The sequence below is a fragment of the Cavia porcellus genome, unplaced genomic scaffold (genome assembly GCF_034190915.1).
Source record: "Cavia porcellus strain 051 isolate PalLab524CR breed Dunkin Hartley unplaced genomic scaffold, mCavPor4.1 scaffold_22, whole genome shotgun sequence".
Classification (NCBI taxonomy): Eukaryota; Metazoa; Chordata; class Mammalia; order Rodentia; family Caviidae; genus Cavia; species Cavia porcellus.
Window position 1 is genome coordinate 64,709,403 of NW_026947505.1, and position 10,995 is coordinate 64,720,397.

Below are 10,995 nucleotides of genomic sequence, written 5' to 3' on the forward strand. Positions count from 1 at the left end.
CCGGCGAGAAAGGGCTGGTGGCAGAGTGGAGGCCTCGCGGGGCCCACGCGGAGATAAATAAAGGCAAGGTTGCACACCGCCAGACTTTGTCGTGTGTCTTTCCTGCCGGCCGGGAGCGACCCCGACAGGTGTATAATAAGAGCCAGCATGCAGTGGGTGTATAATAAGAGCCAGCATGCAGCGGGTGTATAATAAGAGCCAGCACCAGTGGGTGTATAATAAGAGCCAGCATGCAGTGGGTGTATAATAAGAGCCAGCACCAGTGGGTGTATAATAAGAGCCAGCACCAGTGGGTGTATAATAAGAGCCAGCATGCAGTGGGTGTATAATAAGAGCCAGCATGCAGCGGGTGTATAATAAGAGCCAGCACCAGTGGGTGTATAATAAGAGCCAGCACCAGTGGGTGTATAATAAGAGCCAGCATGCAGTGGGTGTATAATAAGAGCCAGCATGCAGCGGGTGTATAATAAGAGCCAGCACCAGTGGGTGTATAATAAGAGCCAGCACCAGTGGGTGTATAATAAGAGCCAGCACCAGTGGGTGTATAATAAGAGCCAGCATGCAGTGGGTGTATAATAAGAGCCAGTATGCAGTGGGTGTATAATAAGAGCCAGTATGCAGTGGGTGTATAATAAGAGCCAGCATGTAGTGGGTGTATAATAAGAGCCAGTATGCAGTGGGTGTATAATAAGAGCCAGGATGCAGTGGGTGTATAATAAGAGCCAGCATGCAGTGGGTGTATAATAAGAGCCAGCATGCAGTGGGTGTATAATAAGAGCCAGCATGCAGTGGGTGTATAATAAGAGCCAGCACCAGTAGGTGTATAATAAGCGGGAGCAGCTTTCATTGTTTTCTCGCCTGAGAAGTCGTGCACATCAGCAGCCTGAACACCAGCATTGCTCTCTATTTAACTGGCTACCACGAACAAGGCAACCTCTCCACCCCACCGCCACCGAGTGAAGCAATGACCGAGTCTGGCTGCCTCCAGCGGCAGCCCCTAAAAAAGAGGCAAGCTTTTCTCTTTCTAAAGCTGAGTGAGTTCCAGAGGACCAACTAAGATTGATGTCAGAGTGGACCGACTTTCAAATGGAAATGAGACAGAAGTTCTTTCTGGGGTTCCAGACATCCGAGTGCTTTTTTTTCTATTTCATAACACTCCCTAATATTTGCAATTACAGGCTGGCTTCAGAGCAATGTTGTAATTCTAAGGCCAGACTGTATCAATATTTTTGATCCACCTGAAACCATGTAAGTGCCCAAGAAAATCATGGCCCCTGAAAGATTTACAGACCAATTTTCTAAGCCAAAGTGGTTTGCATAGGCTTTGGATAAGATCTGAAATCATGTTTCTTTATCTAAGCTAGACCACTTTAAAGGGAGAAGACGAAGATACAGTATTACTTTCCAGGGAGTGGTTTGTAGCAATAGAAGACCAAGGAAAACAATTATCTTAAAATGAGTGTCACAAATCAACAGAAAAGACATGACACCACATTTCATAGCACTCAGAATGGTACACCTGAAATAACTACCATGAAAAAAAGTCACCAGTTGAGCTCAAGTTGTATCATTTATTTGGATCCTGACTGCTTTCCCAGATTATGACGGAAGGGATGTGATAAGAAGAGATGCCGTCTCCATAAATGGTGACCAGGACTGCTCGGCGCCGTAAATCTGCAGAGGTGTTAACCTCCCATTACGCGCATCCACACCTCTCCCCATCGGAGTAACAGGGGCCAGCAGGGCCATCAATCTCTGACAAAATGGAGACACAGAATTCCTTTTAGTTGCAGTGAAAACCAATGGTTTCTTGTCCCATTACTGAGTCAGTATCACGTGCCTGGGGTGAACAGGATTTTACGAAGAAGCCTAGAAGCATATTCCTAGAAGTGGAGTAACCACATGCTTTGAAAAATGGCTGTCATGTTGAAATGGGAGAATGAAAACCATAGCAGGTAAGAAAAATAGAAATAAATATCAGCCTTAAATGAGAAGTAGTCCTTAGATAGATTTTTTTCAAGTATTTCCCATCTCTGTTGACTATTTGAGGTCCTCAAGCATTAGTTTGAACTTCAAATGAATTTTGGACACCAGCAGCATCTGTCCACAACCTTAAGGTAGCTCCAAGAACTGGCAAGTTCTCTAATGAATCTCTGAGACCGTTTTAGGAGAACGCTAATGCAGTGGAATGGCAGTGCGCTAGGAAAATGGGAGGGTTAAAGCGTGAATGTTTAAGACAGTGTCAGGTTTCAACTGGCTGGAATTGTACAAAATAAACGAACAGAAACCTAGGACTGCTCTGTCCCCTCCCCTCTGTCCAGCGTGGCTGCCTCCGACACGGGCACTGCCTCAGCTCATCCTGCTGCCACAGGAACATCGCTAGCATGAGCGCTGTCTGGAGAAAAACGGCCCCTTCAGTCACGCTCTTCAGCCCCACCTCAAACCTTCCACACTTTCTCCACTCTGAACACTTGTCTTGTTCTTCTCCTCTCTGCTGGATCCCTCTCAGACAGAAGCATCTGCCATGCCAAGGAGCTGGATAGAAACAGACCCCCAGACCTCTCTCCACAAGTCTGCATGTTGTCAGGTTGCCTATGCAGTTTCTGTGGACATAAATTTGAGGAGCCAGTGCCCCACTGCATTTCCCCATTGCTAAACCCTTTCCATCTAGACCCCCGAGCCCTTCCTCTTCTTTCACTGACCCCCTTAATGTTTTTCCTAGTGATTTTGTCACAATTTCAGTCCCAAGTCTTTCCCCTGTTGCCATTCAGCCGTCTCCCACTGCTTAGGAAGCCGAGCACAGAGAGATCGCACTGTCACTTTGTTTTGCTGTTTGTTATCTGGGCTGACCTAGCTCACCTGGCCCCTTCACTGCACTTGCAGCTCAACTCAAACCACATCTCTTGTCTGTCTATTGTGTGTCAGGCCTCCCGGCAGGCACTGCTGTTACCAAACGGCTCAGATACGGTGCCCGCCCTCCAGGAGGTGCAGTGTGCGAGGCTAACTCTCCTGTGTCATTCATCCTAATAGCGCACTTTGCTGTGAGCCCTCAAAAGGGCACCAACAGCTGAGAAAAGGGCTCCACCAGCCAAGCAAAGCAACACATGACCACAAACAGATTGTAGCTGATGTAACAAAATTTCTTTTTAATTAGAGAAATATGCCTGACTCTCCTTTCTGTTCTTGGGTTAGTCAGTGCTCAAAGCAGTAAGACATCAAGCATCCTTTCCTGTCCAGTATACTCTGCAGTTTCCTCCTTGGCAGTACATAGCAAACTCCCGCCAAGATCCAAATGGCATCTTTACCAAAACAACAGTAGGAACACAACTCTACACCATCAAATGCATCTCTACACCACCAACTCTGCACCACCAGTGTGACTATCCAAAGTGTGACATCTGCTGGAGACTCAAGAAGACAACAAATTCTTTGTCACTTTCCCCCTAAAACTGTACTTTACTGACTCTCTCTTTGAATATCAATTGTCCCTTGACTCTCTGTGTTGGCTTCCTGTCACTGTTGTGAAATACCTTATGGAATTAACTGATAAAAGAGAAGGGCTTATTTGGACCCACAGTTTTAGAAGTTTAAGCTACATGCTTTGTGCCTGTGATGAGGAATGCATCATCGCCAAAACCTGTGATGAAGCAAAACTACTCTCATGGTCAGGAAGCAAAAGAGAGAAAAGACTAAGTCGGGGTCCTGTAATGCCCTTCAAAGACAGCACAGTGACCTCACAGCTTCCCCGAGCTCCAACTCCAAAGACTGCAACAGTGCCACCAACTCCCAACAGTGCCGCCTGGGGCTAGGGCTGAACACACAGACCTTGAAGCACATTCAAGGCCTAACGACAGCACTGCCTAGTGATCAGAGCGCCACTGTGACAATCTGTCCTTGGAAGACCTAGCCATTTCTACTGTCGCTCTCTTGGGAACTCTGAGCCACTTGGTAGGCCATTTGGGAACTCTGAGCCACTTGCCAGAGAGACCCTGAGGGAGGAGAGAAAGCCCTGTGCCACAGGAAAAAGAGTGAGCCTCAGCCCTCCTGCACCCCTGTCTAACCCTCAGAGGACTCCACTGCAATCCGGCAGCTAACTGCCAGCAATCATGTGACAGATTCCACACAGCAAAACAGAACTGGCAAGCTGAACACAGTCAACCTACAGAACTAAATAAAAGATCATAAAAATAGTTACTGTTGAATCCCTGGAATTTTAGTGAAGTTTCATTATTCAGCAAAAAATAGTGGAAACAGTATAGTCCTGGTAAATCAGTCCTAGCCTTGGGATCTCAAAAAGCTAACCTTACCTGTTAGAAATCTGACTCATATGAAACGAAATAACCAACACTCACATACCAGCCCTAGACCTTTGTCAGATCAGCAGCAATCCCAGAGCAGGTGGAAAAAACACAGTAACACTTCACTAAAAGCAGAATGGGGCCAAAGGCCAAGTGAGTGAGGTCCAGCAACACTTCCTTCAGAGTGCGATGTGAATGTTTTCAGGCGTGACCAGTGGAAGTCATAGCCAGCTGAGACAACCTGCCACCTTCCTCGATGAGCTATAAACTGTGCCACTTTCATCAGTGTTGAATTCTAGCTACATTGCCCTGCTGAAGAGAAGGAAACATTCCCCAAGAAACTGGTCACGATTCTCATAGAAGTCCTCAGGAAGAGTCACGCAAGAGGAACTGTACAGATAATTGTACATGGCTGGATCTCCAAGAATCGAAAAGCCCAGCAACTCTCTCCCAATCATTGAGGGTGCTTGCTCTTCCAGCCATAGGCATCCATTCAGTCCCAAGACTGAAGAAAAAGCAACACATCCAAGACCGGATTAATTACCATCACTTGCCAAGGGGCCCCTGGGTAGGAGTGCAGGGTGTGATCTGTGTGAGGCTGATGGGCTAGAGATTCGAATAATAAAACTAGCAATGAACAACCAGTCAGCATCCTTCTAGCTACAGAATTCACCAAAAAGCTAACAAAAACAGGACGTCTACAAGAAGCATCTTCCTCTCATGACCACACAAGGAAGATCCATAGGATGATTTCCTTGAATAACTGGCTGTAAAATAATGCCTAATCCACGGTTGGCAGTGCCTTGGGGAAAGACACCTATAAAAACTTACATCAAGATATAATCAACCAAAATTAGGGGAGCAATTAAAGTAATGAGGGTATATTTATGTGTAACTTAATGTTGCCATTAAAAATTATGTTTAGGAAGAATATTGATGGCATGGTAAAAGCTCATAATATAATGAATCCTGATGGAGCAACTTTGCTTTTGTTGTTTTATTTTGTGTTTTGCTTTGTTTAAGGCAGGGCTTCACTCTAGTTCAGGCTGGCCTTGAACTCACTACTGTAGCCCAGACTGGCCTTAAACTTGCAGCAATCCTCCTGCCTCCCAAGTGCTAAGACTATAGGTGTGCATCACCACACCTGGCTGATATTTCAGCAATTTTAGACACAGCACTTAAAGGTTCTGTGCCTCTGTTTCCTGCTCTATATTTCATTAAGATGCATGATTTCTCACATCTTAACATCTCTGAAAAAATAAGCCATAGTTTATGGTGACTCACAATTAATTGGTAGTACTTTTTTCCTTTCTCTCCAGTGTACCTAAAACGATATTGGCCCTTAGAACCCATGGCACATAGAACTGAGGACAAGGTAGAGTATACAATACTAGATTGCTATTGGATTTAAAAAGTTAATGCAAGTGAATAAATTTAAAGCTGTGCCTCAAAATGGTAAGCCCTCGAAAAACCAAGCTTCTGTGACCAATGCCGGATATGGCAGCACTGCACATAGGTGCTCAGCCTGCCAGACCAGCCAGCCACGTGCTGAGGGGCAGAGCAAGACCAGTGTCCCCTCCAAACTCAGCAGGGGAGCTTGTCTCACACCCATCCCTCCACACAAGCAGGTCTTCCGACTCTGCTTGCAGAAGAATCACATGGAAACATTCTTGGGACATCTCACACACACGCTGATTTCACTGGCCTGGGAAAAAGCCCTGGCACTGGGACTTTTTTAAAGCTCCCTAGAGGATTCTGATGTGCACCCAATTGGGAAAGCTACTGCATTAAATTATAAGATCTTTGAGACTGCAGCCTTTCTAGGAAGAAAACCAATATAACAGTGCATCCAGGGGCCTGGAGTCAATCAGATCCAGGTTCAAGTCTCTGCTCTTTGCCTTGCCTAAGTGCTGAACCTCTCATGGTCTCATTGTCTTCATTTGTGCATTAGAAATAATACCTACTTTATAAAACTGGGGGGAGAATGAAATGTCATCAAATGAGCTGAGCATAAACATTTAGTAAGTAATTTGTTTTGGAGTAATTTTATGGACCTTTAGCATTGACGCAGGGATTTACTGATAGAAGCACTTAACAAATATTCATTGATTTGAATGTAGAGGCTAGGGACTGTCCCCTGAGAGAAAAGGGCACACCAAATGCAGAGATGAAAGGTAAGCATTCATCTCATAATTCCACCTGTACTCATCTGAGCCTCATGTGATGGGAACACAGACATAATGGCACAGTGTTCACATACAGGGCAGCGTTCAGCCCAGGGGCCAATAAGGAAAACGTATCACCACTCTGTCCAGCTTACCGGACACAGCAAATAGACAGCTGATCTAACACTTTGGTAAGTGGCAAAGTCTGAGGGGTCTCTACAAACAAGGAGTGCTGAAATAAGACAACAGATGAGCACTCTCCTAAATTCAGGTCCACCTCAGAAGTCACCATCCCCATGGGCCTCTCCAGTTCATGGAGGCCACCGGCCAGCACCTGCCATGTTCCGGAGGTGAGCTGCAGAGAAATAAACTCAAGCCCCATACCTCCCATCAGCATCCAATTTTTATTTCTTTACTATGTAGTAGCTGTGTGGAGAAGCAAAATGTCTTTTTAAAAAAGAAAAGAAAGAAAACTAGATTGGAAATCATTTGCTGCCCCCTTGTGGGTGATTTGGTACCTGATTCTGTCTGTTTTCAAAACTGGAGATAAAATGGGGAAAATACACATGATGTCTGAGAGCTCCTCACCTCTGCAAGGAACTTGGAGAAATAGCATCTCCATTTTTTTTTCACTCATCCACAAGTGCTGGAATCGTCTATCCCTGGCCTGAACTTGGTATTAAAAAGAAATCCTTGTTGTATGCTTAGCTTAGTAGGAAACTGGGAAGGTCAAACAAAAAGTCTGATTTGCTATAGTGTTAATAACTTTCCTTGACACAAATCCGGATTTTGGTGCCTGTCCTATCTTTAGGTCAACTAAGGGTGGTGGAACATGGGAGAGCACTAGGCAGGTGAGCAACTTCTGGGCCAATCCTTAGGGCACCTGCATCTCGGGAGCTCACATGCATTGTGAAATCCTGGGCCAGGTCAGCTGTGAAGCTGAGTCGGAGCCCAGGGAGCCGGCAGGAGGAATCCAAGCTGAGAGCAGATGCTCCCACCCCTCCCCTTCCACGGTGGACCAGGCCCTGTCCCCAGTGGGCCACACACGACTTTGGACCCTCGTTTTTGTTTTTAGGAATGTTGAAAGACATTCTCTTGACTTGGAATGTATCCAAAGTGTATGTGGAAGTCACAGCCTCCCTAGGGATTACCCTGTGCTAATGAAAGATTTAAGATTTCCCTGTTAACCACCACATGATTTGCAATTTAACCAGTGATGTAAATGAACCCAAATAGACTTTTTAATCTATTGCATTCTTAATATATACATGAAATTTAAAGAATCTTACAGAAATATAGAAGCATATTTCAATGATTTAAGGAAAGAAGAGAACTTTAATAAAGCAGTACATTATTATCTTTTTATGATATATCCCAGTAAATACTATTATTGGAATAGTGCTTTTAAAGTAACGTTATTTTTGACCCCATGAGTATTCAGAGCAGAAAAACCTGCTTTATGAACATCTTCCATCTCAAGGTGCTCATTATCATTGTTAATCTGATAAATGTAGAAATCAGTGAATTTATTTATTTTTTCTTATTTGATTAGCCTAACATTGTGTACATACAGATTTATATTAATGATTCTTCAAATGGAGAATTCACTAAACTCATATCCAATTTTATCACTCTCCTACCTAGAAATTCATGTGATTCCCCATATTCTAGCATTGCATGGTCCAATATGGTAGCCACGGGCCAAATTTTTTGCTTTTTAAATTTATATTTTAAAACACTAAGGTTAAAATCCCTCCATTTGCACTAATCACATTTCAAGTGCTCAATAACTGCACGTGATGACCATAATAGACAGTGCAAATGCTGCATCTCTAAGACCTCAGAAGCTATTCTTAAACTTCAAATATTGTTGAAAATCTTTAGCAAACAAAAAAACGAAACCCTTTACAGCCTGATCCCAGCTACCTTTCGCTCTTCTCTCTGGGCTTTTCCTGAACCCCCCCCCCCCCATCACTACTACCGAGATGTCTCCCTGGATGTCTGCCTGTGCGGCCGGCTCCCGCTAGCTGTGCCCTGCTGCCTCCACCGTGAGCCCAGCTTACATGGCACTTGCTGGGCTGCCTTCCACGTTCCACTTCCTCCCACAAGTGAGGAAGCTCTCTACCGGAATGAATGGGATTAGAACTCGAAACACCCTTTGTAAATTGAAAATGTAATAAACTTCAAATACATTTCCTAGGCCTAATCTACACAAACATCACAGGTTAGCAAGCCAGTGCGCGGGGGAGTCTGCTACTTATTCTCATACTCATGTGGCTGACCAAAAGCTCTGGCTCACTGCCAAGACTGGGTATGGATAGCGGGAAACAGAATCAAAATTCTGGCTATCACACACGGCATCTACTGAATGTGCAGCCTTAGGAAAGGATCAATGTTGTCCTCTGGGAGTGGCTGGGGTCTGGCGGGAGTGAATTCGTTCTCCTGAGGCAGCTCCTTACGACTCCCTCACAAGCTTAGCCCATTCTGCCCTTGGCTGTTCTCCCTTCTGTGCTTGCCATGGTCCTATGGAGCCACAAGGCCCTTGCCACAGTGCCAGACCACGCTATTAGAACCCTTCAGGCACTGATTCATGAACTAAATAAATCTTTTTACTGTACATTACCCAGCGCTGGGTATTATGTGTGACTTACTATTTTTTTAAATAAAGATAAACTTTGATCCGATCATAGCATGACACAGAACTCTCAAAAAAGCACGTTCTTTGTCTTTCAGGCCAATGATCTAGAAGAAAGAGAACTAAAGGGGAAAAGAGGAAGCCCGGGATGAAACCCTGGCTTTGCCCAGCCTGGCTATGTGATCATAGGAAAGACCTAACCCTCTCAGCTCCCCATTTATCAGGGAGGCTTTGGCTGTGGTGATCTCGGAATTGTTCCTGGGCCTGTATTTCACCAAAGAGCCACCAGGAGAACGATGTGCATGGCAAGACAGTGTGGAAACGGAAGGATCAGAATGCCCTCTCTTCCATAAAGAAACTAAACCTAAAGTTCTGCTTTTTCTTTTCAACTCACACAAACCTTCATACTCCAGGAGCTGTGGCTGTAGTCAGGACACCAGAGCCGCTAGATCTGAAAACCAGTGAATAGCAAGCTCCCTTGAGTTGGGATCTCAGACTTGTGTGTTTGTGATTAGCGTTCAAAGAATACAATCATTGCAGGACATTTAAACATACTGAAAGACTCCAATTTTGAGACAAAAGCAGTCACATATCATCAGCACCCTGTTCATCTGTCAGGCTGGCTGTCTGCTGAGCTGTTGAGGCTCGGCTCAGTGTCATCGAGGGAGGCTTTTCCTGACGGCACCAGCTTCAGCCATTTCCTTTCTCGTGACTTCATTTTCTGATCTTTGTAACACTGACCATTAGCTCAGTTATCTTCCTTTTTCTATTTTGCTTTGCTTTGCTTTTTGTCTACCGAGCTCACTTATACTGTAAAGTACAAGCACCATCAGAGCAGAATGACGGCCAAAGCAACCTTAGCATCTGGAATAATGACTAGCACGTGGGAAACCCACAGTAAACATTTGGTAAATTAATGAAGTTAGCAGAACTGTGACAGAATCACTCCTACGTGCAAACACGTTTTCTAGCATCTTTAAACCCCTCACAACTCCCTTGGCTGCCTTTTAGCACTGTATAATGGTTTAAGGAAAAGTCTCTTCCCTACCTTGATATTTCTTGCTTATACTGTATACCAAAAGGTCTTTATTCTTACATATTCCAGTAAAACCCATCGTCATCCTTTTTATGCCGTGTTATGTGTTTAGTAGACATCAACAGGGGTGACTCACTTGCAACATTTCCCCTCCATTGGGAAGTCCAGGCACAAGAGCTGAGTGCCAGTGGCTGTGCACGTAATAAAAGCTTGCATTTCTGACTACATGCCTTGGAACAAACGCACCAAAGAGCTGAGAGGGCAAGAACTAGGGTAGCTCCTAAAACCTTAGTGGCATCCAGTAGATCAAGTGGATTATTCCAAGAAGTATTTGAAAAAAAGAATGCAAAGGCCCAGAGATGGGGAGTAAGAGATTTCTAGAAAACATCACAAATTCTTACTACTGAATTACCCACTTCTGAGATTTGGTTGTCCCATTCTTCTAGTATCTAGAATAATAACTAGTGTATGGTTAATCCCTAGTAAATATTTACTAAATTAATAAACAAGTGAGATCAGCAAACTTATTCTTCTTGATGAAAAACAAAATTCTTCCAGTGGTTATCTAATGGTTGTGATCAAATGAATCTTAACTAACTAAACAAGGTCTACTCTGGTTTATTCTGCACCATTAACCCTATCATTTATAATATTATCTGATAGCTATTATTCTAATCAAGTGTATAATGTCTTAGTTACTTTTTACTCACTGCTGAGACAAAATACCTGATGCCCAAATTTGGGAAAGGAAGTTTGTAGGTTTTAGTCCGTACTCAGTTGACTCCAAGGCAGGGTGGCATGGTGGGGCCACAGTTCATGGAGGCTGAAAACATCAAGGCAGAAACCAACAAGAGACAGAGA